The sequence below is a fragment of the Hyperolius riggenbachi genome, chromosome 2 (assembly GCF_040937935.1).
Source record: "Hyperolius riggenbachi isolate aHypRig1 chromosome 2, aHypRig1.pri, whole genome shotgun sequence".
In the NCBI taxonomy this organism is placed as follows: Eukaryota; Metazoa; Chordata; class Amphibia; order Anura; family Hyperoliidae; genus Hyperolius; species Hyperolius riggenbachi.
In genome coordinates, this window is record NC_090647.1 from 138,769,296 (window position 1) to 138,792,991 (window position 23,696).

At 47.9% G+C, this 23,696-nt stretch overlaps 1 protein-coding gene across 1 annotated transcript in view; it reads left to right on the forward strand.

Moving 5' to 3' along the window:
* Window positions 1–515: 515 nt before the first annotated feature.
* LOC137545827 (retinol dehydrogenase 7-like) overlaps window positions 516–23,696 on the forward strand; it is a 43,545-nt gene continuing 20,364 nt past the window's right edge. The window contains exon 1 of the mRNA XM_068267504.1: window positions 516–637. The gene's annotated coding sequence lies outside the window, so the exon portion shown is untranslated. The remainder of the gene's footprint in view (window positions 638–23,696) is intronic.

Genomic DNA, 23,696 nt, shown 5'->3' on the forward strand with positions numbered 1-23,696 from the left:
GACTCTGTGTGTGACTAGATCATTAGAACCTGCGGATCTTCATAATCCTATGAAGAATAATACAGAATAATAAAGGACAACTGAGAAAAATATGGAGGCTGCTATATTTATTTCCCTTTAAACAATACCAGTTGCCTGGCAGCTCTACGGTAGTAACTGAATAAAATCAGAAACAAGCATGCAGATGCAGCAAATCTTGTCAGATCTGACAATAATATCAGAAACACCTGATCTGCTGCATGCTTGTTCAGGGTATATGGCTAAAAGCATTAGAGGCACAGGATCAGCAGAACTGTCAGGCTACTGGTGTTGTTTAAAAGGAAATGAATATGGCAGCCTCCATATCCCTCTCCTTACAGTTGTCCTTTAAATCCCTTTGTTTTCCAGTACAGCCAGAATAAAAAAAAAAAAAACTGGAATTGTTCGCTATGCAAAAGAGCTTGTGAAACAGCTTTATCATGACCTCCCAGACTGAAAAATCACCTTGGGCAAAAAGGAGGAGATGAGTCAAACCACTCTCACTATCTTCCATGTAAGAGCATAGCTTTATTTCCTCAGCCGCAACCACCGAAAAGTTCTACCAACTGGCAGACAACGGTTTCTACTCATATACATTTCTAAAAAGACGGACAAAAAGGTAAGACCAACACTTTCTAAGTTATGCACACTAGCAGTTGCTGGATACTGTACTGGTGGCTTTGCCTCTGACACAGGAGACCAGGGTTTGAATCTTGACTCAGTAAGGAGTCCTTAGGCTAGACTCCCTATCACTGCTACTGCCTCCTGAGCATGGCCTAGTGGCTGCAGCTCTTTGTGTCTGCCAGGAGAAAAGTGCAATATAAATGTTATTCGTCTATGTCTTTTAACTTTTTTATTGCTCTATTTGTTCAACATCTGTATATTCCTTTTGGGGGGGGGGGGGGGCGGGGGGGAGTTTGCACTGAATATATATTATTGAAATCGTTATGCGGATCCATTTGGACTTAGGGAATGTCTGAATTCTGTGCTGTTTAACAGAGAGTCTGTCATGTAAGAAAATTCGTATTGTGTCATATCGTATCGTAATGTAATTGTTCTTTCCTGGATTGTCTGCATGGCATTATCTACGCTATCTTGGCAGTGACCTTGCATTTGGAGAAAGGCATGCATTTTAAAAAAAAAAATTGTAACACAGGGTAATATAACACTTTAAGTATTAGAGGCAGAGAATCAGCAGCACATATTCCTTGGAAAGGGGGGTTTAAAGAGGAGAGGCATAGGCACCACACAGAGGTATGAGTCCAGCATGAACATAGCTTTGTCTCCGGTCAGGTGTGCTTTGATGGGGGTTTATATGTTAGTATTGGAGAGGTTAAGAGTAGACCCCTTCCACATGTGTGCGCTGCTCCAGACAATTTTTAAATGGTGCTTCGGAATCTCACTGGATGCAGATGGAAGAGAAAGTAAAAAAAAACATACACAGCACTAATCAAAGCTATGTTACACAAACCATGAACAGCTAATACTCTATTTAGTACAAAAAGCTTTTCTGCTAGCATGGAAAGCCTTTAGGCAACATGCTAGTGGACCTCATGCTACTATACCCTTGCCATGATTATTTTATTTATGTCCTACTCTAAACTTAGAGGGTTGGTATAAAAGTAGCATAAAACCTATACAGTATACCACCTGTACCAATCAGGAGAATGAATGTTCTTTGATAGGATCAAATGAAATATAACTTACTAGCAGGGGCATAACTAGAGATCACTGGGCCCCCTTGCAAAATTTTGGATGCCCCCCCCCCTCCAACCCCCACCTCCCTCGCTTTCTGCACAGGAAAACTGACTAATGTGTTTTTCTCATGCAGATAAAACCACTTAGACTTAAAGGAGAACTGTATTGAGAGGTATATGGAGGCTGCCATATTTATTTCCTTTAAACCTCTCTGGCGGGAGGGTTTTTTTACCCTTTTTTTTTTTTTAGCATGTAGTTAGCCTAGCACTAGCTACATGCTTCCCCCCCCCTCCCTGCGGCGTCCCCCCTTACAGTCCGATCGCCGACGGCACTTATGCCCATCCGGAAATCCCGTTCTGAACGGGATTTCCTTGAGGGCTTCCCCCATCGCCATGGCGACGAACAGAGTGATGTCATCGACGTTGTGACGTCACAGGGAGTCCCGATCCACTCCATAGCGCAGTCTGGCGGCGATTGGCCAGGCTACGCAAAGGGTATGCGGGGGGGCTATGTATCGCGTCAGGTAGCTGCGGATCGGCGGCGATCGGACCAAACACGCAGCTAGCAAAGTGCTAGCTGCGTGTTTGAAAAAAAATTATGCAAATCGGCTCAGCAGAGCCTGAGAAATCCTCTGCGATGGCTTACCCCGTGTCCAGCACAGTGTTACCGCTAAGGAGTTTAAGCATTGCCAGTTGCCTGGCAGCCCTGCTGATCTATTTGGCTGAAGTAGTGGCTGAATCACACCAGAAACAAGCATGCAGTTGATCTTGCCTATCTGTCAAAATTGTCAGCAAAAACCTGATCTGCTGCATGCTTGTTCAGGATCTATGGCTGAAAGTATTAAAGACAGAGGATCAGCAGGATAGCCAGGCAACTGGTATTGCTTAAATGGAAATACATATGGCAGCCTCCATACACCTATCTCTACAGTTCTCCTTTAAAGGAAACGTCAGGCAATCTATGCTACCCCCAGATCTACTTACCCGGGACTTTCTCCAGCCCGTTTCAGCCGACAAGTCCCTCATCACAGCTCTGCTCCCAGTACATACATACACACACAGCCGTATTATTTTAGTACAGAAGAGAACATGCTATATGGAGGAACAACAATGACACGCTGAACATAATGTATAGTATTTACTGTAATTCTGGCAAAACATTCAGGATGTCACTGATACTGTTATTCCAGGATCTTGGACTCAGTATGAGACAACAAGCTCTCAATGAGGCAGCGACAGTCAGACATCAATCTTACCCACTCCACTGTCTCAGTAATCAGACACCATAAGTCAGGGGCGCCATTTTGTCACTCCAGGTGAGAAAACCTGGGGCGCCCCCCCCCCCCCCCCCCCCCCCATATAAAATAATCGTGATGCGGCAGTGTTTCACCAGAAATCACACTTACTGAGGCAGCATTTCCCCAGAAAATACACATAGGCAGGGCTCCTTAGTTGTCAGTCTCTCAAACTTTTCCCCCCACGGGGGCCCCTGTGGCTTCTTCACAGATGTGAGCCTCACGTCCGTGGCAGGTGCTGCTGTAGCCGCAGGGACGTGAGGCTCATGTCTGTGCAGTCTGCGGGGCTGTGCGTGTGATCATGCAGGCAGAAGCCAGTGATTGCGATGAACCCGGTGACAGGGGGGATTGGTGGCAGGGGACAGAAGTCCCCTGAGCCATTCCGCACATGTCCACCGTGATTGATCACTGTTTTTGTTCAATAACAGTGATCATTCTTAATTGGTGCCACTGCACTGCCTCCCGCTTGCTTGTTCCCGTCAGTCCCACCGCCGATCGTTAGATTAATGAATGGGAACTTTGTTCCCATTCATTCATCTTCCTTGAGGCCCCCCGTGATCGCTGGCACCAATGAAATGCCTGCGTCACTCCCAAAATGCAACAGCCACACATTACTTCCTATTTAGTGTACTTGTACGCAAATAGGAAATAATGTGTGAGGAAAGCTTGTGGCCAAATAGTAATATTACAACTAAATACAATGGGGAATATTTTTTTTTCAATGTGTGTGTGTGTATATAATTATATATATTATGTATGTCAAGAGGGTATATTATTATTACATTTAGTCTTGATTGGTGATGGATTTTATGGAGTGCTGAAATGTGAAAATTCCTCTCAGTAAGGTGAAAACAACCCGCGGGCTGAAATAATTAAAGGAACAGCTCCCATCCTATATATCATCTAATGTATAGTTCTCCTTTAGAGTCTAACTGGTTCATTCGAGAATGAGAAAGTCTGTCTCCTCTTTACTTCCTGGTCTAGCTCCCTCTGCCTGCATGACTTTTGGCTCCGATACATCTGAAGGTGGGATCTAGTAGTCCAATCACTATGCACTGCAGGGCTGGCAGCCAATCCAGGAGGGAGCATTACTGTCACACAGGCAGAGGGGGCTAAACAAGGAAGTAATGAGAAGACAGGACTTGGAGTGAGCAGGTGCTGTGTTAGATAGCGTTACAGTGCAGCAGCTGAAGACTGAGGAGAAGATGGATAACTCTCCAGCTAGATAGGTAATTAACAACTTCTGCTGTGCTCTGCAATTAGGGAACTCTGCTGAGCGGGTTAGCAGCAGCATTGCTGGTAACTTTTATTGAAAAGGACTCTGCATTTTGGATCTCTGCCGTGCAGATTATCAGCGTTACTGGTAACTTTTATTCAGGACCGCCTTCAGGGCAGTACAGGAGGTACTGCTGTATGGGGCCCCAGGACAGTCTGGGGCCCAAACAGTAGCAGTGCCACACAAGCCCCATGTGTCAATCACTCCTGCAGCATGGCCCCTTTCAGCCACAGGAGCTGTGTGGTGAAATGATGTTGCTGCTGGCTGCTTTATGTCCCCTCCCTCCCTACTACATGACTGGAGGACACGCGGCAATGCAGAGGAAAAGACTTCACCGGTAAAATGCATTGCACCTGGTAAGTTTGCCCAATATGGGGCCCAGAAAATTATGATGGTGGCCCTGCTTTTATTGACTTGGACTTTGCATATGGGATCTCTGGCCCGCGGATAATTAGTGATACTGGTAACTTTAATTGACCTGGACTTTGCATTAGAGATCTCTGCCACGCGGATTATCAGCATTGCTGGTAATTTTTATTGACATGGACTCTGCATATGGGATCTCTGCCGCGCGGATTGTGCGGATTATTAGCATTAAGTTTTATTGTTAGAGATTGATGTCTGCATTAGGGTACTGTCATGCACATCTGCACTTGTAGTTTAGTGTAGCAGAGATCAGTGTGGCAAGGTTTAATGTAGCTGGTGATTGGTGGGGGGGGGGCAGCATGGGTTAGTGTAGCTGAGCAATGTAGCTTACACAGCTTGGGGTAAAAGCTTCACAAGATGCCCCTGCACTAGAGTGACCAGATTTTTGTGGGTCCAACCTGGGACGGGGCGAAAAGTGGGGGGGACTGAGCGCGCAGTGACGAAGACTCGGGGGTGGGGGGGGCGTGGCCATGACATTGTATGGGTGGAGCTAACATAATGATGTAACAGCGAGGCATAAGAAAGCAGTGTTTACGCCATGATGTGGTCAAACGAGACTTTGCATCATGGGTGTGCAGAAACTGTTTGATGCTAATAGTATACCGTAACCACAAAGCCGCAAACATAGCCATCTATGACCATTAACCAGCTGAGCGGTCTGGACGAGCTCAGCTCGTCCAACACCGCCAGCGGCTGCCGCTCAGGCCCTGCTGGGCCGATTTTGATGAAATAAAAAGCAGCACACGCAGCCGGCACTTTGCCAGCCGCGTGTGCTGCCTGATCGCCGCCGCTCTGCGGCGATTCGCCGCGAGCAGCGGCGAAAGAGGGCCCCCCTAGCCGCCTGAGCCCAGCGTAGCCGGAACAAAAAGTTCCGGCCAGCGCTAAGGGCTGGATCGGAGGCGGCTGACGTCAGGACGTCGGCTGACGTCGATGACGTCACTCCGCTCGTCGCTATGGCGACGATATAAGCGAAACAAGGAAGGCCGCTCATTGCGGCCTTCCTTGTTTATTCTGGGCGCCGGAGGCGATCGGAAGATCGCCTCCGGAGCGCCCTCTAGTGGGCTTTCATGCAGCCAACTTTCAGTTGGCTGCATGAAATAGTTTTTTTTTTATTTAAAAAAAACCCTCCCGCAGCCACCCTGGCGATTTAATCAGAACGCCAGGGTGGTTAAATAATAAATGCAGTAACAGTTACCCCGGACACCAGAAAATAAACGCAATGGGCAACATGTCAGTATAAAATAAATGCAATGTGGGCAACATGTCAGTACAAAATAAATGCAATGCGGGCAAACATGTCAGTACAAAATTAACGTAATGCGGGCAAAAATTTCACCAGAAAAAAAACGCAATGCGGGCAAGCATTTCACCAGAAAAAAAACGTAACGGGAGCACATTTCACCTGGAAAAGCATTTACTCACCTGGCAGAAGTCTCCGGCCTCTGGTGTGCTGCTCCCGGGACCATCTTGCTCCTGATCTTCTCTCCCGCGCTAACAGGGCTACGGCAAGATGGCGCCCGAAGCCCTGTACTGGAGACACAAATAGTCTCCAGTACAGGGTTCGGCAGCCATCTTGCCGTAGCCCTGCTCGCCTGCCGGTGTCGGAACAGACACTGGAAGACTAAGGAGGCTGGAGCGGGGCTGCGGGCAATGAACTGGCATGGCGTCTATAGACGCCGCTGCCCGTTCATGAGGATAGAGTGGCTAGAGTCCCGAGGCCGGGACGTCCCGCTGCTGAAAGCGGGACGTTTCCCGGGACCTCATGCAGCCTGGGACAGCGGACCCCGAATCCGGGACGTCTGGTCACTCTACCCTGCACCATAGACACACCCAAGTTTAGTATTTTTATTTTCCCCTTGTTTTGGTCCTCTAAACCTAGGTGCGTCTTATGGTATGGTGCGTCTTATGGTCAGGTACATCTTATAGTCTGAAAAATACGGTCAAAACAAAACAAAAAAGGCATTTGTCCATCATGTTGAAACAGAAAAAATAAATAGTACAACACTGTTTTGCACCCTCATATATCTCAGTTAATTCAAAAGGCAAAAAAACCCGGCTTTTATCCACTTAGAAACATGATTGCGTTTCTATGTATTTTCCACTTTTTTTGCTGTAATCTGTGGGGTGTACGGATGGATTGTGGTATATTTGTGACTGCGATTTGAATTGCTGAAAAAGTGCATAATTGTGCGATTGCTATGCAATGTATGCAAAGAATAGGAGCTCAACTGCATGAAAAATGCAGCAGGACACCGATTGTGCTCAGGAGAAAATTGCATTGCAAATGGATGACACCAATGGAAACGTTTGCTGAGGTCTGTATGAGTTTCACTGTGCCTAGCGTTTGCCAATCTGCAAGTAATTGGAATCAGGTTGCTGGTAGTGGAAAAGGACCTTCAAAAGGCTTGGGCCAGTAAGCCTTGATTATAGGGTAGGTAATAAGCCTTAAAGGGATACTGTAGGGGGGTCGGGGGAAAATGAGCTGAACTTACCCGGGGCTTCTAATGGTCCCCCGCAGACATCCTGTGTTGGCGCAGCCACTCCCCAATGCTCCGGCCCGCCTCCAGTTCACTTCTGGAATTTCTGACTTTAAAGTCAGAAAACCACTGCGCCTGCGTTGCTGTGTCCTCGCTCCCGCTGATGTCACCAGGAGTGTACTGCGCAGACACAGACCATACTGGGCCTGCGCTGTGCGCTCTTGATGACATCAGCGGGATCGAGGACACAGCAACGCAGGCGCAGTCTATTCTACTATACACAGTCTATTCTATGGAGCTGAACTCCCCATCAGATAAAAATCTTTGCAAGATGCTGCACACAAAGACCGCTGTACACATGCAACAGATCAGTATCTGCAAAAGATCTGTTCCTGCAAAAGATCCGTTCCTGCAAACTGCATTCATAGTCTATGATATCTGCAGACCTCATACACACCTTGTTTAACGGACAATTATCTGTAGATCAGATCCACCAAGTTGGGCTGATCTGCAGATGAATGTCCATTAAACAAGGTGTGTATGGGATCTGCAGATATCATAGACTATGAATGCATTTTGCAGGAATGGATCTTTTGCAGGAACAGATCTTTTGCAGATACTGATCTGTTGAATGTGTACAGCGGTCTTTGTGTGCAGCATCTTGCAAAGATTTTTATCTGATGGGGAGTTCAGCTCCATAGAAAAGACAGTGTACAGTATGGCTCTCATACTACATGAAAGGGGGTAAAATTGGTCTGTGATCTTTCATTTTCCAAAGACTTTTATCTGACGTGTGTACGCACCTTTAGGATGATCACAGATATGCAAATTCTTCTGAGTTGATGCAGCTGTATGCAAATTTGTATGCAAATATATGCATACAAATATATATTTTGTATGCAAATATATGCATAAACTCAGGTTTAAATTGATTGGTCTTTTTTCAAGCTGCATATATTTGCATAAAAATCTGCCTAATTTCAGAAGTATTTGCATCTCATTGGTTATCCGTAGATAGCAGTCGGAGACAGTCCCTGGAACCTTACCACTGGGAGTTATCTAATGTTAGCTGTAGATGTCCTTCAATGCAAGAAAAGCATCAAAGCCTCCTTTAAATGTAGATATAGAATTGGTGTCAGTTAAAAATGGCGCACAGCGCCAGTGGGATAAAAAGGGCGCCCCATAGACTTACATTATATAACGCTATTTAGCGTTATAAGTGTTAAAAATGGCGCAGGCAGTGTGCCTTACACTTATAACGCTAAATAGCGTTATAAGTGGTCAAAAATGCAGCGGGGGTCGGGGAGGAGAGAGAGAGAGAGGCAGCGGGACGCTGGAGGGCATAGGCATCGCGGGAGGATGTGCAGAGCCATACGTTACCTTGTCCCGGCCGCCGATCGCTCCTTTCCTCCGCTCCTTCACTTCCTCCATTCGTTTACTGTAGTCCTGCAGCCGGCCAATGACCATGTGGCTTCAGTCTCCGCATGGTGATTGGCCGGATGCAGGAATACAGCAAACGAATGGAAGGAGCGGAGGGAAGGAGCGATCGCCGGCCCAGGACAAGGTAACGTATGCCTCTGCATACATCCGATACCTATGCCCTCCAGTGTCCCGCTGCCTCTCTCCTTCAGCCCCCCCCCCGCTGCCTACACTAACAGCCCCCGCTGCCTGTACTACCGACCCCAGCCCCCTGCATGGTTTTTCATGGCGCACCGCTCTGCAAAACGGTAAATAGCGTTTTATTTATCGGCAGAACGGTGCGCCATTTTTCTCCCTGCGCCATTTTCGGATGTAAGCATAGAATTTGCCCTAACTACTTTCTAAAGTATTCAACATTTTAACCACGCTTACTGTAACTAACTTTGTAACTAGATGGCAAAACTTATTATATATATATATATATATATATATATATATATATATATATATATATATAATCTCTATCTATCTATCTATATCTATCTATCTATCTATCTATCTATCTATCTATCTATCTATCTATATATCTATCTATCTATATATATATATATATATAGATATATAGATAGATAGATCATATCCCCTCATCAGTGGCGTAATTAAGGAGCTTGGGGCCCCAGTGTGAGTTAGTTTCACATTGGGCCCCAAGCATTGTATTGATATGGCACCCCAAAACCAACCAAGGACAGCTGCAGCAATGGATAAAGTTCAAAACACTCACCACCTCAAACTAGCAATTGGGGGAGATACTGTACAGTATAAAGACTCTGTGAGAAACCTTGGGGTGATGGATGGAAATCTAAAACTCAGACAGCAGGTATCAGCTGTCGTCAAGTCTTCTTTCTTCCATCTAAGAAATATAGCGAAAATCAAACACCTTATCCCAGCTGAAGACCTACCTTCCCTGGTTCATGCATTTGTATCCTCCCGCCTAGACTACTGCAACGCCCTTTTCATCGGATCTACAGATAAGGTTCTGCACCCCTTACAGCTAGTACAGAATGCTGCAGCCAGACTCCTAACTAGTGTTGGGCGAACACCTAGATGTTCGGGTTCGCGAACGTTCGCCGAACATCGCCGCGATGTTCGGGTGTTCGCGCCGAACTCCGAACATAATGGAAGTCAATGGGGACCCGAACTTTCGTGCTTTGTAAAGCTTCCTTACATGCTACATACCCCAAATTTGCAGGGTATGTGCACCTTGGGAGTGGGTACAAGAGGAAAAAAAATATTGGAAAAAGAGCTTATAGTTTTTGAGAAAATTGATTGTAAAGTTTCAAAGGAAAAACTGTCTTTTAAATGTGGAAAATGTCATGTTTCTTTGCACAGGTAACATGCTTTTTACCGCCTTGCAGTCATAAATGTAATAAAGATGAGAGGTTCCATAAACAGGGACCGGCAACGCTAACCCAGCAGCAGCAGCAGCAGCAGCACACGTGATGGAACAGGAGTAGGCGCAGGAGGAGAAGGCCACGCTTTGAGACACAACAACCCAGGCCTTGCATGAAGACAAGAAGCGTGCGGATAGCATGCTTTGTACCGCCATGCAGTCATAAATGTAATAAAGATAAGAGGTTCAATAAACAGGGACCGGGCGGCAACGCTAACCCAGCAGCAGCAGACGTGATGGAACAGGAGGAGGCGCAGGAGGAGAAGGCCACGCTTTGAGACACAACAACCCAGGCCTTGCATGAGGACAAGAAGCGTGCGGATAGCATGCTTTTTACCGCCATGCAGTCATAAATGTAATAAAGATAAGAGGTTCAATAAACAGGGACCGGGCGGCAACGCTAACCCAGCAGCAGCAGACGTGATGGAACAGGAGGAGGCGCAGGAGGAGAAGGCCACGCTTTCAGGCGCAACTCAGGCCTTGCATGAGGACAAAAAAATGTGTGCGCAAAGCAATGTAATGAGTAGTTTTCAGGACACAATGGGCTATTCGGAGGAGCTATTCCCACCCCCACAATCTTCTACCTGTGAAAGGTCAATGGAACAGCCACAAATGTTGTGCCCGGATTCACAACCTTTTTCTGTGGAAAATGCACCTCGCACTGAAATGCAAGGCGAGGCCGAGGATGAACATGACGTCAACAACTCAACATGACGCAAAATGGGGGCGGAACAGAAAGCTGTTTTCAATTCTTTGAAGGCCTTAATTGCCTCCGGTGGCCAGTTAGATGTATCATTCATCACACCCAAATCCCAGAGCAATGTGTGCAGGAATTTGAATCGCAGGAGGTGTACCGAGATCATCTGGACAAGTGACCAAGTGACCAAGTGACCAAGTGACAAGTGACAAAGTGAAAAGTGACAAAGTGACCAGTGACAAAGTGACAAAGTGACTGACCAAGTGACAAAGTGACCAAGTGACAAGTGACAAAGTGACAAAGTGACCAGTGACAAAGTGACAAGTGAGAGGTTGTTCTGGGGAGCTCTACTCCACTGCACACAGTCACATATGAGGAGAGGTCTCGTCGGGACTGCTGATCCTCCTCAGCTTGCTCAAAGCCTTGAGGGTTCCTGAAGATCCTCTGCTTGGAGTTCGCCGGGGTTCAGCTTGGTGTTGGGGTCGGCGGCGTCCTCCTCACTCCAACGTGGCAGATCTTCTGTTGAAGGAAAAAAAACCAAACATTTTTTAAAGTCCAGTACCGCTTCTGAAGGACTCACCAAGAGATGCAGGAGTGCTTCAATCTAGCGCACCATCGCTCGCTGGGTGATGTCCCTCCCTACGCGCTGGAATTCTACGCTGCACATGCTAGCACGCTTTTGCGCAGTGCCGAGGCGCATTCCAGCAGCTAGCTACCAAGCTTCTGTGGATCTGATTGGGCCACCATGTTGGATCTCTGCCAAGTCCTCCAAAATTTTGAGCAATCTACGTTGCTTGTGACTGAGCAGTGACAACTCTACAGTCAGCATTACAATACCACTGCTGTGTTTACTGAAGAAATCAATGTTGAAGATAGAAACCGCTGGCATGATGCAAGTTGGGGAATCTGAAGATGAAAACGATCAGCTTGATGATACCAACATCAGGCAACCTGCCTCAGGAAACGCTGGTCCCAGCTATGACAAAGAACAGGACGAGGAACAGCTGGAGTTGGAGCAGGAATTGGATGCCCCCACTGCCGAGGGACAGAGCGGTGCACGTTGGACTTCCACAATTTAGCGGGAATGGACAGCAGAAGAGGAAGAAAGTGATGCTGGTGACGAATATGGTGCATCACAACAATCACAACGCTCACAAGAACATGAAGACAGAGGAGTCTGGCAGGATTCTCTGGCACACATGGCTCAATTCATGCTAGACTGCATTGAACGCGGCCTGCGCATTATTCACTATTCATTATTATTCATTATTCTGGACAACACCAATTACTGGGTTTATACCCAGTTTATACAAACACAATGTTAAAAAACTGATTGAAGAAAGTGTCAGACAGGTCAAAAATGGAGCAATTCCAGCAGGCCCTTGAGGATGGAGACTTTAGAGAGGAGATTGACATCCTCCTCCTTCTCTAGCCAGTTGTACGCCGACAGACTGACTTCAGCAAACCCAGGAGGACCAGGAGGGCAGCAAAGAACACAAGCTGCTGCTAGTGCCCAAAAGGGAATGGTATTGGCAGTGTCCTTGGAGTGGGAACATTTTCTGACACCCATGCAGCAGCCCACAGAACAGCAATTGGGCAATTCCACGTCCTCCAACACCAATCGCCTGGAGAAGATGGTCAAGGACTACATGTCAGATGGCGTAGCTGTGTTGAACAATCCATCTGCAGACAGACGGTGAGTGTGACAGCACAGAAGGACCATGGCAACTCACTCATAATACCACAGTTTGATAGTGCTGCCCAAAAAATTATATGGATCCGTGGACCCGGGCAGTACTGGGAATAGGGATGAGCGTAATGACCTAATTACGAATTTCCGAAATTTCGCGAAATTACTACAATTACGATTTTAGCAGTAATCGAAATTTCGTAATTTTCGCAAATTACGCAAATTTTCGTAATTACGATTACGAAATTTAGTATTTTAAAGTTTGCAAAGGTTTCTATCCCTCTAGATGCCTTCGTAATCGAAATTTCACTCCCGTAATGACGAATTTCGTGTCTCCAACCGAAATTTTACTGTTTCAGGTTTGTAAGGGTTTCTATCCCTCTAGATGCCTAAAATGAATAGGCCAGCCTCCTCCTCCTCCTCCTCCTCCTCCTCCTCCTCCTCCTCCTCCTCCTCCTCCTCCTCCCTCTCTCTCTCTCTCTCTCTCTCTCTCTCTCTCTCTCTCTCTCTCTCCAGAGATCTGTAGTACTTCAAAACCATACTCACATTCATGACATGTCCAGGGATCAAACCCAGGCCAACCACATGGAAGACAGCTATGCTCACCACCATACCACCAAACACACACTAAATAGACTGCTAACCTAAATCTTACTTGTAGACAGTCATATGAGACACATGCTGGGTGCAGGGCTTTGTGATTGGACCATGCGATAGAGTGAGGTGCAAAAATGAAATCATGCCTAGCAGAGGATGGTTTCACAGTGCTAAATGCTAGGCTGGCTGTGGTGCAATTGGTTAGTGTGTCTGGCTGGTAACAGCAAGGTTACAGGTTCAATTCCATCCAGGCATGTCTTTTCCTTTTGCGTTCAACAGTTGTCCAAACAGAGCCAACAGAGCCCCAGATAGCCATGTAGAGTTAGGTCACAGCTAGCCTGGCTGTGGTGCAATTGGTTAGTGCGTCTGGCTAGTAACAGCAAGGTTACAGGTTCGATTCCATCCAGGCATGTCTTTTCCTTTTGCGTTCAACAGTTGTCCAAACAGAGTCAACAGAGCCCCAGATAGCCATGTAGAGTTAGGTCACTGCTAGCCTGGCTGTGGTGCAATTGGTTAGTGCGTCTGGCTGGTAACAGCAAGGTTACAGGTTCGATTCCATCCAGGCATGTCTTTTCCTTTTGCGTTCAACAGTTGTCCAAACAGAGCCAACAGAGCCCCAGATAGCCATGTAGAGTTAGGTCACAGCTAGCCTGGCTGTGGTGCAATTGGTTAGTGCGTCTGGCTGGTAACAGCAAGGTTACAGGTTCAATTCCATCCAGGCATGTCTTTTCCTTTTGCGTTCAACAGTTGTCCAAACAGAGCCAACAGAGCCCCAGATAGCCATGTAGAGTTAGGTCACAGCTAGCCTGGCTGTGGTGCAATTGGTTAGTGCGTCTGGCTGGTAACAGCAAGGTTACAGGTTCGATTCCATCCAGGCATGTCTTTTCCTTTTGCGTTCAACAGTTGTCCAAACAGAGCCAACAGAGCCCCAGATAGCCATGTAGAGTTAGGTCACAGCTAGCCTGGCTGTGGTGCAATTGGTTAGTGTGTCTGGCTGGTAACAGCAAGGTTTGATTCCATCCAGGCATGTCTTTTCCTTTTGCGTGCGCGCGCTGCGCCATTGAACCCCATGGTGTATTTTGCGTGCGTAAAACTTTACGCATGCAAAACTTTGTGCTCGGTGTTTGGACAACTGTTGAACTCAAAAGGAAAAGACATGCCTGGATGGAATCGAACCTGTAACCTTGCTGTTACCAGCCAGACACACTAACCAATTGCACCACAGCCAGGCTAGCTGTGACCTAACTCTACATGGCTATCTGGGGCTCTGTTGGCTCTGTTTGGACAACTGTTGAACGCAAAAGGAAAAGACATGCCTGGATGGAATCGAACCTGTAACCTTGCTGTTACCAGCCAGACGCACTAACCAATTGCACCACAGCCAGCCTAGCATTTAGCATTGTGAAACCATCCTCTGCTAGGCATGATTTCATTTTTGCACCTCACTCTATCGCATGGTCCATGGTCCAATCACAAAGCCCTGCACCCAGCATGTGTCTCATATGACTGTCTACAAGTAAGATTTAGGTTAGCAGTCTATTTAGTGTGTGTTTGGTGGTATGGTGGTGAGCATAGCTGTCTTCCATGTGGTTGGCCTGGGTTTGATCCCTGGACATGTCATGAATGTGAGTATGGTTTTGAAATACTACAGATCTCTGGGGAGAGAGAGAGGGAGAGAGGGAGAGAGGGAGAGAGGGGGAGAGGGAGAGAGGGGGAGAGGGGGAGAGGGGGAGGAGGAGGCTGGCTGGCTGTGCTATTCATTTTAGGCATCTAGAGGGATAGAAACCCTTACAAACCTGAAACAGTAAAATTTCGGTTGGAGACACGAAATTCGTCATTACGGGAGTGAAATTTCGATTACGAAATTGTAAATTACGATTTGAAAATTAATTACGAAATTACGAATTTGGGTCGTAATGTTAAATTTCGCATTCGTAATAAAAGCAGTTCGAAATTTCGAAAATTTCGGCTCATCTCTAACTGGGAAGTGGGAACGCAGATTTTAGTACCTAAACACACGATACAACATGTTTTCCGGGGTCGGACTCTGAGGCACATACAGATGGTCCCGATCATCATCCTCATCATACAACTCTTCTCCTGAGTCTGACCCACCCACCACCTCTGCCACCCCAACATCCCCAGACACAGACCCCTCATCGTCCTCAACATTAACTTGGGATGCTGGCCTGAGCCCGACCTCCTCCTCCACATCAGGCCCCATCATCTCCTCAATGGCAGCCCTCAATAATCGCTCTGGCGCCGGACCGATGGACACAACGTTCTCCTCCGGGGAGGGCTGCTGCTGACCACTGGCTGCTGGGGTGGATGTTATAGCTTGCGTGGGGCGTTGGCTGTTGCTGTTGTTGGGAGTGCTGCTCACAGCGGAGGTCTCTGAGGAACTCATGGTGAGCTCATATAGTGGTTGACGTTGAGTGGAGTATTACTGATCCCAGCAATATACACACTGACTGGCAGAGTACGCAATGCTATATAGTGGTTGACGGTGAGTGAAGTACTACAGATCCCAGCAATATACACAGTGACTGGCAGTACAATGGTATGGGTGGGTGAGCAGAGTACTACAGATCCCAGCAATGCTATATAGTAATGGGGTGACTGAGTGAGCGGCAGTGTACTACTGTTCCCAGCAGACACAGAGTGGCAGTAAACACAATGCTATATGGTGTGGCTGAGCGAGCGGTGTACTACTGTTCCCAGCAGACACAGAGTGGCAGTAAACACAATGCTATATAGTGTGGCTGAGCAAGGTACACAGAGTGGCAGTAAACACAATGCTATATAGTGTGGCTGAGCGAGCGGTGTAGTACTGTTCCCAGCAGACACAGAGTGGCAGTAAACACAATGCTATATAGTGTGGCTGAGCGAGCGGTGTAGTACTGTTCCCAGCAGACACAGAGTGGCAGTAAACACAATGCTATATAGTGTGGCTGAGCAAGGTACACAGAGTGGCAGTAAACACAATGCTATATAGTGTGGCTGAGCGAGCGGTGTACTACTATTCCCAGCAGACACAAAGTGGCAGTAAACACAATGCTATATAGTGTGGCTGAGCGAGGTACACAGAGTGGCAGTAAACAGAATGCTATATAGTGTGGCTGAGCGAGCGGTGTGCTACTATTCCCAGCAGACACAGAGTGGCAGTAAACACAATGCTATATAGTGTGGCTGAGCGAGGTACACAGAGTGGCAGTCAACAGAATGCTATATAGTGTGGCTGAGCGAGCGGTGTACTACTATTCCCAGCAGACACAGAGTGGCAGTAAACAGAATGCTATATAGTGTGGCTGAGTGAGCGGTGTACTACTATTCCCAGCAGCGACACAATGACTGGGGGGACCCTGGCTAGCGTGGCTGGAGCGCGAACTACCCTGCCTGCCTACCCAAAGCTAAACCCACAGACAAATGGCGGAGATATGACGTGGTTCGGGTATTTATTTACCCGAACCACGTGACAGTTCGGCCAATCAGAGCGCGTTCGGGTCCGAACCACGTGACCCGTTCGGCCAATCACAGCGCTAGCCGAACGTTCGGGGAACGTTCGGCCATGCGCTCTTAGTTCGGCCATGTGGCCGAACGGTTTGGCCGAACACCATCAGGTGTTCGGCCGAACTCGAACATCACCCGAACAGGGTGATGTTCTGCAGAACCCGAACAGTGGCGAACACTGTTCGCCCAACACTACTCCTAACCAATGCCCCCCGCACCTCACACATCACCCCAGTACTGCAAACTCTTCACTGGTTGCCAGTAAAATGGAGAATCAATTTTAAGATCTGCCTGCTGACATTCAAGGCTCTAAACCACATGGGATCCAAATACATAGCGGATCTATTGGAACTTTATGCCCCTCCACGCACCCTCTGCTCTGCCAACAAGATGAAAATGGTTATTCCCAGGATACACCTAAGATTTGGTGCTCGGGCCTTTTCCTATGCAGCCCCTACTCTATGGAACTCACTTCCACAATCAGAACGAGAAGCTCCTTCTCTGGACAGCTTTAAAAAAAGGCTAAAAACTCACCTCTTTTCCCCAGCCTTCGAGACTGCATAATGCAGGGTCACTGTTTTTGAGTCCCCAGGAAGAAAGCGCTATAAAAATATTATTGTTATTGCTATTTAAAAAAAAATAAATTCATTTTTTAGTCACCAAAAAATAAATAAATAAATAATAATTATATATATATATATATAACATTTTTTTTCTTGTTGTATTTGTATATTGTACAATGACTGGCAGAGGTAGAGGCACAACCAGTAGAAGCAGCGCCATTGCTGCAGCCACTACCAGCACCAGCAGGTCTGTGACTGGTCCGCAGCCAGCCACTGACCGCAGAGTTGTCGAGGAGGGAGCAGAGGCGCAGCACCCATCTTTGCCGTGGGTCGTCGTCCCCGGCCCATTGCGGAGAGTAAGGCACAGGCTGTCATGGAAATGATGGCGAAGCAGCAAGCCACCGTTTCCATCCAGACCTCCAGTGCCAGTGAGACCAGTGCCACCACCAGCACTCAGGTCCGCAGCAGCAGCCGCCCTCCACCACCGCTTGAGGTCACGTCGACCCAGGGACCAGCCTGCCCTCACTGAGCTCGCTCTTTACGCCAGGGACCGCGAGCGCTTTGAGGGATGTTGTTGCCGAGTTTGAGGATGAGATGATGGGGACATGCAAGGAGGAGGAAGAGGAGGAGTTTGAGGTGCAGGAGTTTGTTGTCGGTGCACAACAACCTGCATTTCATGAGAAGGGAGAAGGGCCTTATGCAGGGCATGTTGGGGCAGAAGAGTTGGTTGGGGGCTCAGAGGAGATATTTGGGGATGATGATGATGATGAGGTGCTGGACCGTCCCTATCTGCCACCACCACAGTTGGGTGAAGGCAGCTAATCATCGGAGGCGACTCTGGCACAGAGGCACGGCCCCAGCATGGTGGCCGGCACAGGCGGTGGAAGGCAGGAGCCACAACCTGCTGCTTCAGCCGCTACCACCACCCGCACCAAACCTCCTCCAAACAAAAAACCCTTCTCAGCCCTCAAGCAAGAAGGGCACGTTCAAATCCCCAGTGTGGCGGTACTGACTGAGACCCCTGTCATTTGCCACAGTTGCGGTGCCATCCTAAGCAGAGGTCGTGATCTGCACAAGTTGGATACCTCGTGCCTGCAGACCCACTTGGAAACCAGGCATTTTCACGACTACCAGGAGTTTTTGAGTCTGAGGGATAGTGGCGCAGGCAGTGGCGCAGGCAAGACAGCCACTGCACAGCCTTCAGCAGCAACAGCTGCAGCATCCCACCCTCCTGTTCATCCACCATCATCAGCAGGAGCGCAGAAAGGCAGCCAGTCCTCAGTGGCCTCATCTGCAACCTCCACAGCTGCCTCCTCTTCTTCCCGTGCAGGCAAACGCCGCCAGACCCTGCTCAGCGAGTCATGACCCGGTGTGGCCAAGGTTCTGCCTCCCACCAACAGGCGCATCCGAGTGCTAAACGGGTTGCTTGGCCGGGCCATGTGCTCCAAGCTCCTGCCGTACTCCTTTATGCGGGATGGGAGTGGCATGAGAGCGCTCCCGGAGTGGCAAGTTCCCAGCCGCCACTACTTCTCCTGCCTGGCGATCCCAGCACTGCATACGTTTGCTATGGCGAACGTGTGCCACTCACTTGATCATGCCATGAGTGAGCAGATCCACGTCACCATGGATTCCTGGAGCAGCCGTTTCGGGACAGACCGCTACCTGTCCTTCACGGTTCACTGGGTGAAACTGGTGGAAAGCGCCAGCGAGGAAGCAGCAGCAGGTCCATCCTCAGGCGCATCAGCACCAGTAGTCCACTATGTGGTGCCACCACGCGGGGTCAGGGGAGAAGCAGCAGCTCCCGCCGCCAAGCGACCCCGCCTCAGCAGCAGCGTGAAGGCCCACCACTGCCAAGCGCTGCATGAAATGGTCAGCCTTGGGAAGACGAAACTGACGGCAGCCAAGGTCCTTCTCAAACTCAGGGAGCAGGAGAAGATGTGGCTGACCCCAAGAGGCCTCAAATTCGGATTGGTGGTGTCTGACAATGCGGCCAACCTGCTGGCTGCCATCACCAGGGGACACTTGACCAAAGTCCCCTGCTTGGCCCACGCCCTGAACCTGGTGGTGCAGAAGTACCTGCGCACCTACCAGGGGATGGACAATGTTTTGGAAGCGGCTCGGAAAATCTTTTGCAGTTTCCGCAGCTCAGCTGGTGCCGCAGCAAAACTGGCTGACCTGCAACAGCAAGAGGGCCTGCCACGACACCGGCTTGTCATGGATGTGCCAACTCACTGGAATTCCACCCTGGTGATGTTGGAGCGGCTGGTTGAGCAGAGGAGGGCTGTCCACCGCTACATCATTGAGGCCACTGTTGCCGGCACCACCAAACTCCAGCTCATCTCCAACGCACGGTGGGGGCAGATGCAGCAGGTCTGCTTGGTGTTGGCTCCCTTCCTGCAGGGAACCAACCTGGTGAGCGAGGAACAGGCATCCCTCTGCCAATGGGTGCCCTTCGTTTGTCTGCTGGACAGGGCCCTGTGTGATCTGATGGATGTGGGAGAGGAGGCCCTGATCCAGCTGGAACAGCAGCCGCCTGCGCAGTCCACTTCTGCGCAGGATTTTGAATTGGAGGAGGAGAAGTTGGAGGTCCTGGACGTTGCTGTTGAGAGGCTTGGTTTTTCTTTAGGTGCTGTGGTACCACCGCTAGGTGCCATGGCCTATGCTGTCTGCCGCCATGTATGTCCTTCTGCTGCTGCATTAAACCTCCTGCTGTCTGTGTTCTCACCACCAGGGTTCACTCCGTTATGCACGCTGCTGCCACTAGCTATTTTACACACCCTCAAAATAGCTACTACTAGTACTGTTCTTGTGTAAAAAAAAATTGTTTGAGGTGTCTGGGATGCAAACTGTGCTGTCTAAGTTGTGGGGAAAACCCAACTGCGGCTGTACGACCACTTCCTGGAGCCTCACGGTTGTTTGTTTTTGTTTGTGTTGTGGTATCGCAGCTAGGTGTCATGACCTGTTACAGTGCCTGCTGCCACACATTACTCTCCTCCTCCTCCTTCTGCTGCACCTACTTTAACCTCCTGCTGTCTGTGCTCCCACCGCCAGGGTCCACAGAGTTATGCGCCACTAGCTATTATGCCACTTCAATAGCTACATTTTGTTGTAAAAAAAAAAAAAAAATTCGGAGGTGTCTGGGTTGAAAACTGAGCTGTCCCAGTTGTGTATTGGACACTATGTGGGCTTCATGACTGCTGTTTTATCGATGTTATATTTACAGCCGTCGTACCAACGCTAGGTGCCATGGCCTGATACATTACCTGCTGCCACACGTCACTCCTCCTCCTCCTCTTTCTCCTGCTGCTGCATTTTACCTCCTGCTGCCTGTTTTCCCACTTCCAAGGTCCACAGAATAAGGTGCTGCTGCAGCTGCCATGTGCCACTAGCTATTACGCCACCACAATAGCTACATTTTGTTGTAAAACAAAAAAAAATTCTGAGGTGTCTGGGTTGAAAACTGTGCTGTCCCAGTTGTGTATTGGACACAATGTGGGCTTCATGACTGCTGTCCGGAACCTCCTGCTGTTTTATCTGTTTTATATTTACAGCCGTGGTACCAACACTAGGTGCCATGGCCTAATACATTACCTGCTGCCACACGTCACTCCTCCTCCTCCTTTTCCTGCTGCGGCATTTTACCTCTTGCTGTCTGTGTTCCCACCGCCAGGGTCCACAGAATAAGGTGCTGCTGGCTGCTGCCATGCACCACTAGCTATAACGCCACAAATTTAGCTATGATGTTGAAGAATTTTTTTTACAAAAATTGTAAAGGAAACAAAAAAGAAGTTAAGGAGGAGGAGAAAAAGGAGAAGAAGAAGAAGAATGCACCCGAATTGAATTTGGGTGCATTCGAGCATGCCTGACAGCGCATATAAACTGTTTAGGCCCCGTTCACACTTGCGGTTCTCTGCCAAACGGACCGGATGACCTGACCGGATCCGGACCGGATCGGAACCGTACGGTTCTGATCCAGATCGGATCCGGTCAGTTTGCATCAGGTGTTCATCAGGATGCGATCCGGATCCATTTGGCAAAAGATAGTAGAAAAGGAATAAAAATGTTGGGGTCTGGGAGGTCAGCAGAAGGTGGACCTGTGGAATCAGGCCCTCCGCTGTTTAGCACTCACCTCAACCTCCGACATACTGCCAACAGTGGTGCTCAGCAGAGCTCGAATATTCGAGTAGCTCGAATATTCGAGCTCTTTCTCAGCTATTCGAGCTCGGTATTCGAGCTCCGAATAGCTAGAGCTATTCGAATGGGGTATTCGAGTACACTCGAATAGCCCATTCACTATTCGAGCTATTCGAGCAAAACGGCGCTATTCGAGCTCGGTACCGAGCTCGAATAGCGTCATAGCCCAGATTGATGTCCTTAGAGCCAATCAGAGGGCTCCCAGGCCCTCTGACGGCAGCCAATCACAGAGGGGGACCCTGGCCAGCCCCTACCCTATAAATAGCGGCCGCCATGTTAGGTTTCTCCGTGCTTGCCTGAGACTTGTACAGAGAGAGAGTTGCTCCTTTGTGCTTTGGCTTAGCAAGAGCTCTATTGTGGTCATTTACCTAGCGTTTTTGCTCACATACACCTCCTATATACACCTATATTGTTGTTAGTTAGATAGACATTGTATTTTAGTTAGTAGCTTTTGTGTTACATAGACAGAGACACAGCTGCTGCAGGCTTACACAGCTTTAGGCCTCAGGGCCTGCCTGTGTGGGCAGCTGTTCTCTCCTGTCCTCTGTTAGTATATTTCTCTCATCTATACCAGTATTTCTGCTGCTGTCCTTTACTACTGATTGATTCTGTATTTAGTATTGTAGTTAGGCTAGGACACTCACTGTCACTGTTCATAGGCTAAGGCTAAGGCTACTAGCTCCTGCGTGTGTGCACTCACAGTCTTGTACACACACACTCTATTTCCTTCTGATTAGCGATTGATTATTGTAATTAGTTAGTTACTTACTGTTACTACTTGTTACTCTTACTGTACTAGGAGTCTAGGACACTCAGTCACTGTTCATCGGCTACTAGCTCCTGCGTGTGTGCACTCACTGTCTGAGTACACACTACACACACTCTATTTCCTTCTGATTACTGATTGATTATTGTAATTAGTTAGTTGTACTTACTGTTCTTACTTGTTACTCTTACTGTACTAGGAGTCTAGGACACTCAGTCACTGTTCATAGGCTACTAGCTCCTGCGTGTGTGCACTCACTGTCTGAGTACACACTACACACACTCTATTTCCTTCTGATTACTGATTGATTATTGTAATTAGTTAGTTACTTACTGTTACTACTTGTTACTCTTACTGTACTAGGAGTCTAGGACACTCAGTCACTGTTCATCGGCTACTAGCTCCTGCGTGTGTGCACTCACTGTCTGAGTACACACTACACACACTCTATTTCCTTCTGATTACTGATTGATTATTGTAATTAGTTAGTTACTTACTGTTACTACTTGTTACTCTTACTGTACTAGGAGTCTAGTACACTCAGTCACTGTTCATCGGCTACTAGCTCCTGCGTGTGTGCACTCACTGTCTGTGTACACACTACACACACTCTATTTCCTTCTGATTACTGATTGATTATTGTAATTAGTTAGTTACTTACTGTTACTACTTGTTACTCTTACTGTACTAGGAGTCTAGGACACTCAGTCACTGTTCATAGGCTACTAGCTCCTGCGTGTGTGCACTCACTGTCTGAGTACACACTACACACACTCTATTTCCTTCTGATTACTGATTGATTATTGTAATTAGTTAGTTACTTACTGTTACTACTTGTTACTCTTACTGTACTAGGAGTCTAGGACACTCAGTCACTGTTCATAGGCTACTAGCTCCTGCGTGTGTGCACTCACTGTCTGAGTACACACTACACACACTCTATTTCCTTCTGATTACTGATTGATTATTGTAATTAGTTAGTTACTTACTGTTACTACTTGTTACTCTTACTGTACTAGGAGTCTAGTACACTCAGTCACTGTTCATCGGCTACTAGCTCCTGCGTGTGTGCACTCACTGTCTGTGTACACACTACACACACTCTATTTCCTTCTGATTACTGATTGATTATTGTAATTAGTTAGTTACTTACTGTTACTACTTGTTACTCTTACTGTACTAGGAGTCTAGGACACTCAGTCACTGTTCATAGGCTACTAGCTCCTGCGTGTGTGCACTCACTGTCTGAGTACACACTACACACACTCTATTTCCTTCTGATTACTGATTGATTATTGTAATTAGTTAGTTACTTACTGTTACTACTTGTTACTCTTACTGTACTAGGAGTCTAGGACACTCAGTCACTGTTCATAGGCTACTAGCTCCTGCGTGTGTGCACTCACTGTCTGAGTACACACTACACACACTCTATTTCCTTCTGATTACTGATTGATTATTGTAATTAGTTAGTTACTTACTGTTACTACTTGTTACTCTTACTGTACTAGGAGTCTAGGACACTCAGTCACTGTTCATAGGCTACTAGCTCCTGCGTGTGTGCACTCACTGTCTGTGTACACACACTACACACACTCTATTTCCTTCTGATAACTGATTG